The sequence below is a fragment of the Ochlerotatus camptorhynchus genome, unplaced genomic scaffold, assembly GCF_037179485.1.
Source record: "Ochlerotatus camptorhynchus isolate MF236.1 unplaced genomic scaffold, CSIRO-AGI_Acam_v1.1 ptg000369l, whole genome shotgun sequence".
In the NCBI taxonomy this organism is placed as follows: domain Eukaryota; kingdom Metazoa; phylum Arthropoda; class Insecta; order Diptera; family Culicidae; genus Ochlerotatus; species Ochlerotatus camptorhynchus.
Window position 1 is genome coordinate 1,001,328 of NW_027040857.1, and position 18,489 is coordinate 1,019,816.

General features: G+C 39.8%; 1 pseudogene; it reads right to left on the minus strand.

The window, feature by feature from the left end:
• Window positions 1-16,387: 16,387 nt before the first annotated feature.
• Window positions 16,388-17,956, minus strand: LOC135709964 (protein FAM200B-like; annotated as a pseudogene).
• Window positions 17,957-18,489: the final 533 nt, after the last annotated feature.

An 18,489-nucleotide genomic window follows, 5' to 3' on the forward strand; every position in this document is an offset into this window, starting at 1 on the left:
CCAGAAAGTTTGTAATCATTTCCGCAAAAAAAAGGAATCACTTCGAAAGTAATTTAATTAGTTAGGAACCCAAGTAACAATGTTGGTTTTATCGTAGTCTTGTAGACCAAGATTTGATCTTGAAGAACGCTTGAAAACCTTGATAAAACTTTCAATGTTACTTGGGAATGCACAAAACCACTTCAGGACGTTCGGAATCACTTCGGAAAGCACTGAATCATTTAAGAAAGTACTGAACCACTTCATAAATTTTTGGAATCACTCTGAATAGTACTGAATAATTCCAGATAGTTTATAATCACTTCCGAAGCTTCAGAAAGAATTGAATCACTTTTGAACAGTTTGAAATCAATTCTGAAATTAATGAATTACTTCAGAAAAACTTTCAAATTCTTCGGATAGTATTGAATGACTTAAGAAAATATCTGAAATATAATCTTTCTAGAAAGTTTGTAATCGCTTTCGTAAAAACAAAAAAAAAAATCCGGAAAGAACTGAACAACATCACAGAACATCGTAAAGTACTGTAGCAATCCTCTCAAGTTTGTACTCACTTCTTCAAGAGCTGAATCACTTTGTAATAACTTCAGAAAAGTTTGGAATCCCTTCAGAAAACATTTAGTAACTTCAAAAAAATCGGAACCAAGTATTGAAACACGTTAGAAAATCTCGGAATCAGTTTGAAAAGTACTGAATTACTGCAGAAAAACTTCAGAAAGTACCGAATCACTTTAAATAGTACATACATAATTGAGCATGAGAATGATTAACCGCTCGCGGTTGCTACTCCGTTATTACCAGATCACCTGTGATAGAAGCAAAAAACGATGCGTTGGACTTGCATACATCTGCAATAGGTAAAAACTGGTGATCTCATACCTTACGATAGACAATAACAGCTACTCAATTGTGACACTTCGAAAAAGATCTCGAAAGTGTTAAATTTTCTGGACTTATTTAATACTTTCGGCAGTAATGTCACTAGTTATTGGGAACGTCTAAAACAAGAACCTGCTATAAACGTAAAAACGTGGCACTGAAACAGTAAAAGTATTGCCTACTTATTTAGGTTTTCAAAGGTAACATCAGTTGTAACAACACGAACATCTCTGGTTCTTTTTCAAATATTTGCGTAGCGACGATTGCCTTATTGCCACGCACACATGCTCGAAGAGTTTGGCATTCCACTTTTGCTAAAATTAGCAAAGGTTAGGTTCACGAGGTTTCCTAGATAAAAGTTTCCTTTTCGAAAGTAAGGTTTCTTGTACGAGAGCCACATAAGATGTGCCATTTTACGCTGGCGATTGATTTATGCCATCTTAAAAGGGGCTTCGCCACCTGTAAATTACGGTGCTGCTCGATAAAGTGCAAATGTTTTGCAACGTACTATATAAACTAGATATTACACTATGTGAAACAACGCCATCAACGTCGGAGGCGGTTGCATCGTTATTTTAGGCAGATTTATATTTTAAGGGCGCTTGTCAATATTGGGTGCCACTACTTAGCTCAATTTAAAGGAACACAGCACTGAATATAAGTTTGATCCAAATATTCCTTTGTAAACCAGAGATGATATTAAAAATGCTCTTAAATCTCTGACTACTTCTAAATTTGAAACAAAAGCTTACTCAGTACTAGTGTGCTAGGTTAAATTAGATTCAATTATAATATACGACGTCAGTGTTCACTCGGCTGTCGACAAAAGCAGGCCACTCTCGATGTGTGCTACGCGATCGTCTGTTTTCTCGGCAGCAACCATTGTGTGGTCCTCCTCATTGTTCTTCATCAGCAGTTCTTTCGGTCGATGCGTCGTCGTCTTTGGAAAGCAACCGTTTCGTGATGAGTGTGTGAGTGCTGACCACGTTTTGCGTCCATTGCTGCAATGGACGTGCTCTGACCCTCGTTGGCGTACAAAAATTTGCCATACAATGAAACCACTGGAAGCGGCTCCAGTTCTGATGGAGGAGGCTTTTTGGATAGCGGAAGATAAAGTGTTTATTGTGTTGTACCTTTTGACTATAGTTTTAAGATGTATTGTATGGTGACCAAGAATCCTCGGCTCTGTAAAGTTAATTCGGTTGAGCCTTATCAAATAAATTAATAAACAAAAAAAATAATATACGACGGTCTTCAGCTCTTGATCTGTCTGAAAAAATGTCCGTAGGAGGCTATATCAAAGATCTCACGATCCTACCATGAAATTTATCTGGCGGGATTTGCTAAACCAAATTAAAAAGTGATTCTCTGCCCTAAGAATCAAGACTTTTGAAAATAATGTTTCGAAATTAGACCCGAGTTCCAAACCCTTTGGGCAGCTCACAAAAAGAAAAAAATAAACTCAAAAGACTAATCCAGCACAAGGGGAAGCTCACCGCTCCGAAAAATAATTACGTTTTGATGTTTTGAAAAATATTGGAAAAAGGTATAAAAATCTAAAAAAAATCACATTTTTTCCTAATTTTTTAAAGAAAATTCACGTGCAAAAAAATTTTTAATAAGTCATTATGGCATACATTTGGACTCAAAAAAACCACAAAACCTCGATTTTCGTTTTTTTTTTTGTTTTTATGATGAGATTATACGTTTTTAGATTTTACATGTAATTTTTGACAAAAATTTAAGGAAGAAACTGATTTTCTTGGATTTTTGATAATTCTTCCCAATATTTTAAGAAAAATAAAAACGCACCGAATTTTTTTTTTCGAGCCGGTTGCCTTCTCCTTGAAGAAGATAGTAAAACTTTGATGAATTTTGATTCGGAAAAAAGCTCAAAAACTTGCTAAACAATTCGAGAGTTCCCATAATTTCAGTTTGGGTCTTACTAGTCCTATTGAGAATCAGATTGCTCGAGATAATCTGAATATTTCCTCTCGGGAAAATATTTGGACGTAGATCTATAAATAAAAAGTTTCAAAACATGAAAGCATTTGATGTTTTCCGGTTGATTGTTTACGAGTGAAACGAAAGCGTGGGTTCTAGAAAATGACGTAAGAAGCCATTAATGAACTAGTCTATCACTTTTCCTCTTGCATGGATTCGTAATTCAATGGTGTGCCGTTTTCATACAAGTTTGACGATTGACAAGTGCGTGATCATAAGAGGTTCTGCTTATTTCTATTGACTTCATCATCCAAAAACATTGACTCAAGAGCAGATCTAGGCTTAAGCCCCAGATCTTTTGGGTTTGTGCTACTCATACCTTGTAACCGTCCAGCCTAACGAGTTTCCCGGGGATTAAGTAAGGTGGTTTATATGCCACTCCTTTTGGAGACCGCCTACCAGTTGACTGTTTGCTTTCCGTATCATCCTACTTTCCTACCATGCTTCGGTATATTCTCTGAGTGATTGTGGGCGGTATCCTATGTGCTCATTGATGGGCTATCGGCGCAAGCGCGTTTTCAAAGATAGCAACTTTATTGGCGATGGGCACGATAATTACTTTGTAGCATTCAGTAGCTGCCAAAATGTGCCATGCGCATGGACAATTTACTTTACATGCATGTTTAATCACGGTTTGCGTACACTTGAGGCTTGGCGGGAATCTAGCCGGAATAGCAACGGTCACTTATTCGTCGAAGACGACGCCACGTAATTGTGGACTTTGTGATGGGTACGGCCGTCGTGGCGCTGCTGAAAACGTGTTCGTCGATAAACAACGATGACTGGTGTGGTTTTGGCGCCAACGATGTTGAAGCGCGTTCTGCGAACCCTGCCCGCACTGCCGGAAAAACTCCGTAGCTGACAAGTGGGGTCAGAAGCAGGCTTGCTTCCACTCACTTGCTATAAAAACATGATTATCTGGATTTTGAAATCATTAGATGTTATAATCATATTTTGTACTTGTTAGATACAAGAAGAGGTTGAAAGGCAAGTGTTTGGCACATGAAACCTGTCCAATTCGCTTTCAGATAGTCACAATCGGCGATTTTACGACTCGCGAGCGCTCACTCTTAGTGAACGCTCACGAATCATAAAATCGCTTATTGTAACACTCTTGTAGCAAAATTGACAGGTTTTATGAGTCAAACACTTGCCTTTCATTAACTTTTTGTATCTAAAAAGTACAACATATCATTATAACATCGATTGATTTCAAAATTCAGAAAATCATTTTTTTATAGCAAGTGAGTGGAAGCAACCCTGATCATAAGCAGGGTTACTTCCACTCACTTGCTATAAAAAAATGTTTTTCAGAATTATGAAATCATGAAATGGTATAGGGATAATTAGAACTTGTAAGTTACAAGATGAGGACGTGAAGTATGTGTTTGACACATAAAATCTGTCAATATTGCGTTCAGTGCGTCACAATCAACGATTTTACGACTCGTGAGTGCTCACTCTGAGTGAACGCTCACGAATCATAAGATCGCTTATTGTGACGCTCTGAATGCAAAATTGACAGGTTTTATGAGTCAAACACATTCTTTAAGCCCTCTTCTCGTTACTTGCAAGTACAACATATCATTTTATCATCTAATGATTGCATAATTCCGAAAAATACATTTTTATAGCAAGTGAGTGGAAGCAACCCTGATCAGAAGCGATCATTGACTGGTTGGTGTGATGTGACGGGTTCTGCAAAATGGCCACAAACCTAGCGGAAAAACGTGACACCGTTTGGCGTCTAATCAGCACACTCCCAAATCACACCATTATAGCACGTATTGCCTGGTAATCAAGGTACACGCTCACACACTCTTCCCTGCCACGCACTATTTACCTATCTAACGCTGACATTGAACTAGAATAGGGAAAGACTATAAAATTTACATGAAGGCACTACATATTAAACGGTTTTCACCTCTAAAATAAAATCACTGCGCTAGACTACTATCGGATCACTCCTGCCACTTCCACGTAAGCCAGAACGAAGTGATCGAATCAAGTCGCACTTCCAGATTTATGTCATTTCCCGAGAGAAATGACAAAGTTTCTAAATTCGTTTTATTTTCACGAAACGTGATACGATAAGGGGAAGTGGGGTGTCCTTTACCGAAAAACTTTGCAATAGTCTATTCACATTTCCCTCCCATACCCGAAGTGAACAAATGTTTGGCCGGGTCAAGAAAATGTGATTACGTTTTTGCTTGGGTCAACGGTCAGAAGTACACGCGCAATTTAACAAATCTGCTATAGCCGTTCTATTTAGACGGCAAATTGCATTTTGCGTTCTTGAATTTTGGTACACACTTAGAAAAAATCATGAAAATTTAGGTGCTCTGAAACTTGAGTCATAATAGACCCGAAGTTCAGCTCAATCAAACGTACTTTCAAACTTTTCAGTTTTATATATTCTAGATGTACGTGATACCCATGACACGATTGACGGAGTGAATTCTTATTACGTTAATTCATTTTTATGCTGGTCTATAAAAGTTTATTTAATACTAATTAGTTATTTTGCAAGAAACATACGCACTAGAAATATTCATGTACATTTAGGTGATCTGAGAGTGACATATACGAGCGTCAATTTTGTCATAAATTTGAGTCATAACAGACGCAAAATATAGCTTAATCAGACGTACTTTTCGTCGAGCAACGAACTTTTCAGTCTCGGAGCACTTAATATTACATGACATGTTTGTTTACGTTTCATCTTTTATGCCAAAGATGGATCCCGTCGCGTGTAAAATTAGTTATTTCTATGTGTGTACATATAACAATTAACGACATTCATGTACGTTACAAACTAAATAATTTAAATCAATTTATACAATGTATTGACGGTCATCCCATAAATTTCGAATCTTTACTAAACACATGTTTAAGTAATTTTTTAAGGCGAAGCCTAACACCACGAAAATAATATTTTTTGGCGCGTTTTAGTTTTCCTTAACATAAAAGAAAACAATTTAAAAATACACGAAAATCAGTCTTTTCCATGTTCTTAAAAAAAAATCGTATTAAAACTCAAATCGCTTAATGCTATAATCTTTCTTTAAATGAAGATGCATTAAAAATATGACGGCCAAGTGCATTTTTTTTAATAAAATACGAAATTTACAGCAAAAATTCATAAGGCACCCTGTAATGTAAAAAAAAAAGAATATCGATTTAAAATCCCATCACATAAAAACTTTTGTCTTACAATCGTAGAATGATTGTACTCCTATTATTAATTCCATCAATTTCAATCATTCAATTCTTTAATTGACCATCCGATCAAATCTTCAAATATACTAAACTGAAATCATTGCATAACGTTCCCTGAAAGGCTCTTAAGTGGCCCATTTAAATCAATTGCTCTCATAGTCCGGAGGAAGCATATGAAATGCTATGCTTGAAAGGTTTACAGTAGAATAATGCAATTTTGTGACAAATCGAAATAGCTTTCTTGTGCTGTCTTTAGTTAGTGCTCTATAAGGAATACCAAATGAAGACCATGCTAATTCGGGTTCACACCATCGTATCGTACGGTGAATCGTGCGTACCAACAGGTCTGCACTCTTGTGAATAATTTCAACCCATATACATATGCTGGAGCACGTTACCAGATATAAACCAGGATATCGGTCTGAAGTCAAACAACAGGTATACTTCTACCTATTCAATATGCAAAATTCACTTAATCGGAAGACAAAAGAAGCCATTCATGAGATTTTATTGTCCAGTTCGGTTCTATGGGGTATGCAGATACACTACAGGTTATTAATTTTAAGCTGGCAATGACATTATCAGAATAATATTTACGTAAACATAACTAAAGGGGGCAGGGGGAGGGGATTGAGGTTTAGATGTTACACTTCCGTCGGATGTAATTCATTATCCAGGATCTGGGGGAAAAAACGAGATGCTGAGATTTCATCTAATATTTGCCTCATTTGACTGTCCACCACGAGTTTCATTGTTAAAATAACATTTCAAAACCTGAGTTAAGATATAAAATATTGTGCATATAGCGTACAAACTTAAAAATACACTTTCTAGAAGAGCACAAAACGATCATTTAAAATCATTATTTCTTCCTATCGTAAAGTACGTTTCTACTCTCCTTTTAGCACTTTACTTAGTTATCTAACATACTATTACTCAATCTGTGAAAACATTACTTCCTGCAAACGTTACAAACTCCATCCTGGGCAGCAATCTCATACAGGATGTGGACCAACTAATTTACAACCCATTTTAGTTATAGCCACACACATGCAATGCATGAACAAAGTAAAACTGAGCACATTGCCACTATCAATAACCCACTAATCAGCATAATAACTCACTCTGTGTGTTGGTCGATAAAGCAAGTGGTACTTTAATGCATGTATGTTGAATTGCTTTCTGAACGTTTGATTCCATTTTTAACGATGTAACTCAACCTTAACTCAACTAGGTTCGTAAGATTCATATTTGCAGAATACTACTAGAGAAGAACCACATAACCTATCAGCTTGTTTTGCGCTTTGAACAAACACCTATCGATCGCTAGTGAGTAGGGTTTTTGATCTAATTTCCGTCCTACTAAGCACAAACCGCGGATTGCCTCTCTTTTTTGGAGCGGTCTGAACAAAAAATGAAATGTTTCTAACAAAGATGACTCCAAATTGATTAACCTTTACTTACCGTTGGATTTGATAAAGAGTAACAAATTTTTGAGATATTGCTACACTAACACTACTTCCTAGCGCATTGAAACGCCGTTAAATTTCCTTCATCCTACGGATAATGGTAGACAAAATTGTTCGTTAAGAGCGCTTCTTTTGTTTTTGAGAACAATGAGTGTAGACATTTATACTATGCGTTCTTATAGTTGTAGTCTTGCGGTTTTTGAACTAACACATCGGATCAAACGTATTAGTGATTTGTGCACGGTGATATTATTGATGTTTTTTGCTCGATTAGGACGAAGTAGCGCTCTACCCTACCAATGTATGCTTTTCAAATTGCACCGCTTCAGATTTGCATTTTTCAATGGTTTTCGTATCGGTATCAGCGGAGCAAATAATTTCCTGTTATATAATGCCTCCCTTAGTTCGTTAATAGAGCGAACGAATTCTCTTGGCTGCTGATACTAATGGGTGTTGCTGCTAGCAATATTGCTTTTGGAAACGACGCTGTAGATGACGTTAGTGAAATGTGCACAACATAGTAGATAATCGATCATTTGAAAATAGCTTGGTCTGACAGTTTTATACTCAGAACCGAGATTTTAGCGGACGAAGGGATAGGTTGCACTGCCATTCAACTTTTAATCAAATATTTCCAAAACATTCGCTTCTGGATGTTGGTTGGCTATATGATAAAATGTGCGATGAAATTCTTAATTGCACTTGAACATAAGTGTTTGGATCTAGTTAGGTATTAAAGAATGCTCACTTGAAGAAGAAAAGCAGCGTGATAGGAACTGAAAAGCTGGTGCCGAGAATTCTAGTTTATGAACGGTTTATTTACATACGTACCCAATCAGGAGCAATCGGTTTTTGATTAAAACACTGTTTGAATACTGTCCAAAGAAGTCGACATCGTCACATACACTCATAAAATAAATCACATAACCAGTGAAAAATATCCATGTGAATTTCACATAACTTTCATGTGATCCCATAATTGGAAATAGCATCACTAAATCACATGAACATTTCTCATATAGAATTTCTTTTGCAATGTGATATTCAGATAACAATCATTATTTTTGTTATTGGAAAAATATTATGTGCGTTCCTAATAGAAACTAAGTGACAACTTTTTTCAGTGTAGGGTACACTGAAAATAACATATACTCTATGCCAGTGGTTCCCAACCTTTCCGTTACCGTGGCGCATTTTGAAAATGTCTGGAAAAGCCGCGGCGCACCAATAATAAATAGAAAAGAAGGGCGAATTTCTTCATAGAGAATGAAAAGATTTTTTTTTTGTTTTTACGTGTTTTTTTTATTATTATTCAAACATATTGTTAACATTTGCATTACATTTCAACATCTAAAACATTACATATACATGAACATCAGTTAAATCTGAGTGAGATTCGCAAAGAGAGAATAATGGAACGTCAAATGCAGCCAGACGGCTGCTGTCACAAACTGTCATTGGCAGCCAAGCAATTTTATGATGCTTTTCTTACAGTTGAACAAGAATACACATGGCGGCATTGAAATCTTGCGTGAAGTAATTTGTGACAAACTCTCGTTTCCAGCTAATTCATTCAACATACACACAAATTAATATTAAAAAATACCATTAACCAAGTTTTGTCAAAACATTTAGTGGCATAATATAATACCAAACAGAAAAGTATAGTTTTTCACTGCACACTAAACAATCTCAAACAATCACTACACGCTCAAAGCAAAAACCCGTTGTTTTGCTACGCGTGTTTTGATTTGATTGACAAGTACTTGTGCTACCTGCTTCTCCCTCCCAGGGTTAAACTATTCAATGCGACGGCTGAACCTGCTTGTCTTTGCACAACGTATCAAATCTAGGAGTAAGTTTGGAAATTGCTTCACGAATCTCCGTCTCGATATCGAGCTTTGGACGATATTTGGTTTTCAAAGCAGCCACTGCCGAGAATCTTGATTCAATCCTGTAGCAAACGGAATCAAAACGCGTAAAGCTTTCACACTGATAAGTGGATAATCCGTTTTTGCGTGACTCCAAAACTCAACCAGTGACAATGTTTGGAATTTGATTTTCAAGCGAGTATCAGTTGACAAATCGACCAACTGTTCCGCTTCTTCAGATGTGAAAAAATTTGGAACTGCATCTTTTTTTTTTTTATTAATTACTTTATTTGTACAGGCTCAATTGAATAAACTTTACAGAGCCGAGTTATCATTTTTGTTATACATTATTGATTTCTTATATTTAAAGTTAAAGGAGCTGGACCGGATACTCGCGGTTGTCTCGAGGTTAGTGGGGATTTACAATTTTTTTTGGATGGGAAAAGTGAGAGGGAGGTTTGAAATGTGGTTTACGATACAAATATTTAATTAATCCTAAAACATGAACTAATTTCTATTCATCTTGAAAACAAACATAAAAAAAAACCCACACGTACAAAATACAAACTAAACACAAGGTTAATAAAACTTACAATCTAATGTTAATATTCTTAAAGTAAACATATATGAGTTTCATAAACTCCAGATCGCGTCTAGCCAAAATATCCCGCACTGGAACATTAGGTTGTCTACCTCGAGCCCGAAGGGAATCGTACAGTTCAGATCTGACTCCGCGATGCTCAGCACAAGACCAAATAATGTGATCTGCGTCCTGGTAACCTTGTCCACATTCTCAGAGACTGCTGTCCTTCAGCCCAATACGGAATAAGTGAGCGTTTAACGAATAGTGATTGGACATGAGGCGAGACATCATACGAATGAAGTCTCGACCCACATCCAACCCCTTGAACCAAGAACTCTTCGACACCTTAGGGATGATCGAATATAGCCATCGTCCCAAACTCCCTTTACTCCACTTATTCTGCCAGCTGACGAGTGACTGTTGACGATAAATGAAGAAAAATTCATCGTAGGCGATTTGTCGATCGTAAATATCGCCTTCCATAGCGCCCACCTTAGCAAGCGAGTCAGCCATCTCATTGCCCGGAATCGAGCAATGAGATGGGACCCATGCAAAGGTTATGACAAAAGATCTTAAAGATAAAGCACTTAAAAGCTCTCGTATTTTCATGAGAAAATACGAGGAGTGCTTTACCGGCCTCATAGAGCGAATAGCCTCGACAGAACTGAGACTATCCGTAAAAATAAAATAATGATCTGGTGCAAGTGAGCCGATCGTTTCTAGCGTATAATGTATTGCCGCCAGCTCAGCAACATATACGGAACAAGGAGCTTGAAGCATTCGAGAGGCGCTATGAAATTCGTTAAAAATACCAAAACCAGCGGACGACTCTATTAGTGATCCATCTGTGAAGAACGATCTTGCGGAATCAACTTGGCCAAACTTTGCAGCGTAAATTGACGGAACAATCATGGAACGATGATATTCTGGGATCCCACGAATCTCCCGCGTCATAGATAAATCAAAACTAACTGAATTGCCGAAGTCGGAGAAGCATACACGATGAGGATTATGCTGTGAAGGGCTGACATCCTGTGTTATGTACACGTAGTACAATGACATAAAACGAGTTTGAGGGTTCAGCTCAAGAAGTTTTTCAAAGTTTTCGATTACCAGTGGGTTCATAACTTCGCAACGGGTGAGGAGCCTGAGGGACAATTCCGAGAACCGATCCGATAGTGGCAACATGCCCGCCAACACTTCTAGACTCATCGTATGAGTCGAGTGCATGCATCCTAACGCGAAACGAAGACAACGATACTGGATAAGTTCCAGTTTGATGATGTGAGTTTTAGCTGCCGACTGGAAACAAAAACTACCGTATTCTAAAACCGATAAAATCGTTGTCCGGTACAACGTTAGAAGATCTTGCGGATGGGCTCCCCACCACGTTCCGGTAATTGTTCGGAGAAAATTGATCCTTTGTTGGCATTTTCGTCTCAGATACTCAATGTGGGATCTCCAGGTGCATTTTGAATCGAACCAGACCCCAAGATATTTGAAGGACATAGAATGAGTGATCGGTTTACCCAAAAGTTGAAGCTTTGGTTGTGCTGGGCTATGCTTCCTAGAAAAAACGACCAACTCAGTTTTCTCCGTGGAGAATTCGATACCTAGCTGAATAGCCCAAGTAGACAAATTGTCTAAGGTATCCTGTAAGGGTCCTTGCAGGTCGACCCCTTTGGGCCCTGTCATAGACACTACGCCGTCATCTGCAAGTTGTCTCAACGTGCAGTTGTCACTTAGACAATTATCAATTTATCTGACGTAGAAATTATACAAAAGGGGGCTTAAACATGAGCCCTGGGGAAGACCCATGTAACTAAATCGAGAAGCTGTAGAGTTTCCATGAGAAAAGCTCATATGTTTCTCTGACAGCAAATTGTACAAAAAGTTATTTATTAATGGAGAAAGGCCACAAGCGTGGAGTTTGTCTGAAAGGACTTCAACGGATACTGAATCAAAAGCCCCCTTGATATCCAAGAATACAGAAGCCATTTGCTCTTTTTTAGCAAAAGCCAACTGAATTTCTGTGGAAAGCAACGCTAGACAGTCGTTCGTTCCCTTGCCCCTACGGAATCCAAATTGAGTATCTGAGAGTAGGTGGTTCGTCTCAACCCATTTGTCCAAGCGAAAAAGGATCATTTTCTCCAACAATTTTCGAATGCACGATAACATCGCGATGGGACGATACGAGTTATGATCTGAAGCGGGTTTTCCAGGCTTTTTAATGGCTATAACTCTCACTTGCCTCCAATCATCCGGAACAATATTGAGCTCCAGGAACTGACAAAACAAGTTCAACATGCGCCTCTTAGCGACGTCTGGGAGGTTCTTCAACAAGTTGAACCTGATTCTATCAGCCCCCGGAGCCGAATTACCACACGAAAGGAGCGCGAGTGAGAGTTCCAGCATTGAAAAAGGCTGGCTGATCTCGTCTACAGAATTCGTCGTTTCGCGAGGAATCATCTGTGCCGGCACGGAATCAGGACATACTTTTCGCGCGAACTTGAGAATCCAACGATCTGAGTACTCCTCGCTCTCGTTGTTCGAAGACCGGTTACGCATCCTTCGCGCCGCGTTCCAAAGCGTATTCATCGACGTTTCGCGCGATAATCCGTCCACGAATTGCCGCCAGTATCCGCGTTTCTTGGCTTTGATGAGGCTCTTGAGTTCGCGTTCAAGAGCCGAGTACGCTTCGAAATGTACGGGTGTTCCACGTTTCCGGAAAAGCTTAAACGCGTCGGACTTTTTACGATAAACCTCAGTGCATTGGTGGTCCCACCAAGGGGAAGGAGGTTTCCTACGCAAAGACGTTCCAGGAACCGGCCGAGTTTGAGCTCGAAGCGCGCTGTCCAAGATCAGATTGGAGAGGAAGTTATATTCCTCCAACGGTGGAAGCCCTTCTACCGACGACACGGCTTCCTCTATCGCGGTCTTGAACGTTGTCCAATCGATATTACGGGTGAGGTCGTACGCGACGTTAACGGATTCCGACGGATTGAACCCACTGGCAATCGAAATTTTGATCGGCAAGTGATCACTACCGTGGGGATCCTGGATCACATTCCACGTGCAATCCAACGATAATGAGTTAGAGCAAAGTGTGAGGTCTAATTTACTTCCATTCGAAGATGGTCCAGCCAAACGTGTTACTTCTCCATTGTTAAGAATTGTCATATTGAAGTTATCACAGAGGTCATATATAAAAGTAGAACGGTTGTCATCATACAGTTCCCCCCAGCCTGTACCGTGGGAATTAAAATCTCCCATAATCAACCGTGGAGCAGGAAGTACTGAACATATATCTGAAAGTTGTTTTCGATTAACAACGGCTCTAGGAGGAATATAAACAGAAGCAATACAAAGGCTCTTACCTTTAATAATAGCCTGACATGCGACAACTTCAATACCTGTAAATTGTGGAAGATTCACTCTATAGAAAGAATGGCACTTTTTGATCCCCAAAAGTACCCCTCCTCCACGCGAATCCTCACGATCCAGTCGAATAATGTTAAAATCATAAAAAGGAAGATCTATATCTGAAGAGAGCCAAGTTTCACAAAGAGCAAATGCATCACAATCATTATTGTGAACTTAAAACTTAAAAGAGTCTAATTTAGGAATAAGACTTCGACAATTCCACTGTAGAATAGTGATCAAATCCCCGACCTCGTTTGGAAAATTATCCATCGAAGGAAATGATTGCTGCAATGAGGGGCCACTTCAATGTCAATTGCTTCAAGAGGGTCTTCACAGTAGGAAGCATTGCCAGAACAATGCTTTTGAGAGGATCAGAAATATTCAGGTACTTGAGAATATCGTCCACAATTTTATCAAATGAGAACAACCCAGATGAAGAAGGGGCTTCTGTTCTTAAAAATGAGACATCAGGGGTTTTGGATGTCCCCGGGAGAGGTGGAAAATCCTGGGTATAGTCAGTTCTTCTGAATCCAGGAGGAGTAGAAACTTCCTTTTTTCCACCACTCCTTGATTTGGGCAAGCTGATTTGGGGTTCTTCATTCTCAACTTTCCGCGAACGGATGCGTTTTCGTTTCCGTGCTGAAAAACAGAAAGAAACTCCCTCTTCAGCCAAGTCAGAGCCAGACTCGTCATCTGACAAAAGAGCGAAGGGATTTGTTTCGTTGGTCGATGGCTTGGCTGTCTTAAGCATTTCTGCAAAAGACCGCCTGGAACGTTCTTTAAGAGAGCGCTCTAGTTTCTCCCCGCGTTGTTTATACACCGGACACGACGAGAGACCATGAGGAGGAGATCCTTTGCAGTACACGCATTTTGGTGCCGTGACTGTGCAGGCGCCATCCTCGTGCTTCTCCCCGCATTTGGAACAGCGTGCCTTGCTGCCACAGTGAGAGGCCGTATGTCCCAACTGTTTGCAATTTTGGCAGTTCATGACCCGAGGAACAAACAAACGCACAGGTAGCCGAAGTTTTCCCAACTCGATGTAGTGAGGAAGGGCTGAACCAGAAAAGGTCACCCGAAACGAGTCTGTGGGGGTAAAACTCTTTTTACCCTCGCTGACAGATACTGAGCCCAGTTTTTGGACATCCAGTATCTTCACCGGAGGAAGCAAACGGTTCTTGAAACGGCCAACCGCCTGCTTCTCCAAGATCTCGGGGGTCAGACTCGCTTCGGTGACCACACCTTCGATCTCCACATCACGAGCTGGGATGTAAACTCTGTACTCGAGCGTGAAGAGCTGGGAGGCAGCAATCTCGTTAGCCTGCTTCAGGTTAGAGACGGAGACACGAAGTTTATTGTGCCTAACCTTCGTGATTTCAGTCACGGCCGAGTATCGCTTCGTCAGATCATTAGTAATTTGCATTACATTCAAAGGTTTGTTTCTGGGCTGAAAGTAGACAACCCATGGGCCAGTCGAGTCATCTGGATAGGCTCGCGATCGGGGGTTTATCTGAGCCTGTCCTTTGCCAGACTGAGACGATGAACCAGGGAGAGATGACGTACGTTTTCGACCCTTCTTGCCATCGCGTGGCAAAGTGGTGTCATCTTCCGACAAAACGTCCATTTCGTCTTGCGACAAAATGTCCATTTTGCCGTACTAGTGGGAGCGAAAAACGCTCTACCACTGAAACGATAATCACTCGGACACAATACACAAAAAAAAAAAACTACAAACACAGAACACAAACTTAAAATTTAACTGTGGGCGAAAGAGAGAAACAAGAACAAAAACTTATCTGATAATCCTATACTACTACCACCGAGCGTTTAAACGGCAGCAGCGGAGCGACGCGCAGCGTGGATGATCTTCGATCAGCGTGTGCGGGCGGTCTTCGTTGGTGTGTGCTTATGTGAGGGTCGGCACTCAGCTGAACACACGATGATAGATGAGCGGTGTAAATGCGGAGACAGATGCTGACACTCGATGACGATGATCCGTGTGCAGGTATGCGTTACCACGCACCGATGGTGCGCAAAATGGTTGGCGAATTGGCAATCGTAAAAACAATTTTCCTTCCGATGATGCCGAAAACACACTTTCTTCTCAGAAAAAAAAAAACTCACTTTTAGTTAATTATTTAGCTGGGAACTCTAAGCGAGAAAAAACTGACAATTTAAATCAAGCGAATAGCGAGAAAACTTCCAAAATAGCGGAGCGCGAACTAAGTCGACCGTACTTCTTGCTAGGACGCAGTGGAATCCCATGGAACTGCATCTATAAATGGGGTTTTTACCCAAAGTTTAGTTTCCAGCCCTGTTTCAGGAAAATATTTGTCCAGTGCCGAAGACAACTTGGTTAATAAATTTTGAACAGTATGTATTAATGAACGGCGCCGGTGGTGTAGTGGTAAGCGTGATTACCTCTCACCCCAGCAGGCCTGGGTTCAATCCCAGTCGGCGCCGCCGGTATGTTCTGCGGCATAACATCTCTGATCACGCCTTCCTTCGGATGGGAAGTAAAGCCGTTGGTCCCCGGTTCATGAGTTGATGGGTCGATAGGTAGGGTCCAGGTGTGGGAGCTGCCTTCCTGGCATGTCGGTAGCATTGGTGCTCAGCACGGAAAACAAGATCGACGGAAAAAACAAACCAAAGGAAAAAAAAAAAAAGTATGTATTAATGTTTTTGGCATAACAATTTTATTCTTGTGTAAGAAAAAGTTGAACTGCGTGAAACATGTTAACTCTGCATTTTGTATGTAGTTTTACCACAGCTCAAGCTTTTTCTTGAAAGCAGCAATCTTTTCGGAAAGCTGCAAAATTTGTGACTCTTTTCCTTGTAAAGATCGGTTCAAAATATTAAATTTTTCAAACAAGTCGGTAAGAAATCCGATTTTTGCCAAAAAATCTTGATTGTTAAATTTAGCAGCATATAAGAGATTTTCCTCAACTATGAAGGAACGAATGAATTTCAGAGAGTTCCCAAATCATAACCATCGAGCGCTGCTGTAAAACAGCAAATTCGAATGCTCTTTGGTCATCCTCGGTCAGGCACTCCGCTGCTAAAGCTTCTCTGTGAATTATGCAGTGTGTCCACACAGCATTCGGAGCTTTACTGAGAAACCGTGCTTGCAATCCTTGGAAACGACCTGATATGGCACGAGCTCCATCCGTGCAGATCCCGACGCAGTTTTTCCAAGCAATGCCATGTTCAAACATGTAAGAATTGAGTTCTGTTCCTCCTGAAATTGGCTTGCAGAACAGCAAATCTTCACAGAAGTTGACCTCGTGAATGAATCACACGTAGCAGATCAGGTGCGCGTTTTTATGGTTGTCCGTGGCTTCGTCCAACTGAAAAGCATATTCTTTGAGTTTGACCAAATCCACGAGCTGACAGTTGATATATCCTTCACGCTAACTTGAAAGTACTCATTAATGAGTAAAAAAAGACCCATTTTGAAGAAAAGTGGCTTAACTCATTAATGATTAAACAATTTTACCCATTAATGAGTATCTGTTACCCATTAATGATTAACAATTACTCATTAATGGGTAACAGATACTCATTAATGGGTAAAAAATTTACTCATTTAATGAGTTAAGCCACTTTTCTTCAAAATGGGTATTTTTCAACCATTAATGGGTACTTTCAAGTTAGCGTGTTGGCCATTCTTTCCTTTATTTAACGTCGGTCTCTGTTCCGCAATCTAGTGCCAATCACCGACGGACATCGATTGCCATCCATTGACGGCAATCGAATGTGCAGGAAGGCAGTTTCCACACACCTGCGTAGGATATCGCACTCATTAAACACACATGGGCCGGGACCAACGGCTTTACTTCCCTTCCGAAGGAAGACGTGACCAGAGATTTTTATGCCTCAGAAAAATCCCACCGACCTCGGCTGGGATTGAACCCAGACCCATCGGTGTGTTAGAAAGCAGTCACGCTTACCACTACACCACCGGTGCCGGCTGTCCTTGGCCATGTAATCGATCATTCGACGAATAGTGTTGTTCGAAACAGGTACCTTTAGCAGTTGGTGACTTGCCTGCTCCCCAATCATGGTTGAAACAAGATCAATAGCGGTTGGCAAGATAAGTCCATCTGCGATTGTATGCGGTTTTTTACACTGCGCAACACGATACGCCACTTTATACGATGCCAGCAACGCGTTGTTGTTAACGTGTGTTTTTCGAGCAAATGAAGCTTGTTGTTGTTTATTTTCCGTCAATTTGCGATGGAAATATTCTCTGTCCTTGTTGACCAAATCTGGGTGGTGGGTTTCCAAATGACGTTCAGCTTGCTGGGAAGCATGGACTCGACCGAGAGAAATTTGAGACAAACAGCACATTGACGACGATCTTCACCATTTGCCACACTATGCGTAAAACCAAACTCAAGGTAACTGTCATCGTATTTCCGGACCTTCACTTTTCTTTTGTCGTCCTGTTTCTTACTTTCGTTGACCTGCTCATCATCGTTTGGTTGTTTCGAAATCAGGAATCGCTTCATGTAGACTCTGAAGAAAGAAAAACACTATTTTGACTATAAAACAATTATTTCTTTTTGAGCATCAATAAAATTTCAACAAAAGTTTCACTCGAGCTTCAAAAATTTAGAGCAAAAAACAAAAAAAAAAAACAGCTCCGTGTCAAAGTTGGTGCGCGTTTGTTAGTTTTTCTATTCGCCTTGACAACAGTACGCTGGCGACATCTGTTTTAGTTTCGCGCGTTTGTGAGAAAACGTAAACAAACGCTATTTTAAAAAGTAGTGTATTTGAAACAAATTTAACCACAACTAATTAGTCATAGTAAGATTTTCAACATTCTTATTTGAACAATAGACAGCGTAGAATCTTTTTTTGAAAACATCGGTTAAATTAATAATAATCTTTACCTGTTCAGCTGAGCTTAAAAGCTGAGTGTTTTCTGCAGTCAGTATTTTTACATAATTTCAATTACTAAATTATCAATTAAAGTTATCAAAGGAAGATGCAAACGATGTGCTGAAATGTAGTATAAGACCTAAACAAATAGTAAAATTTA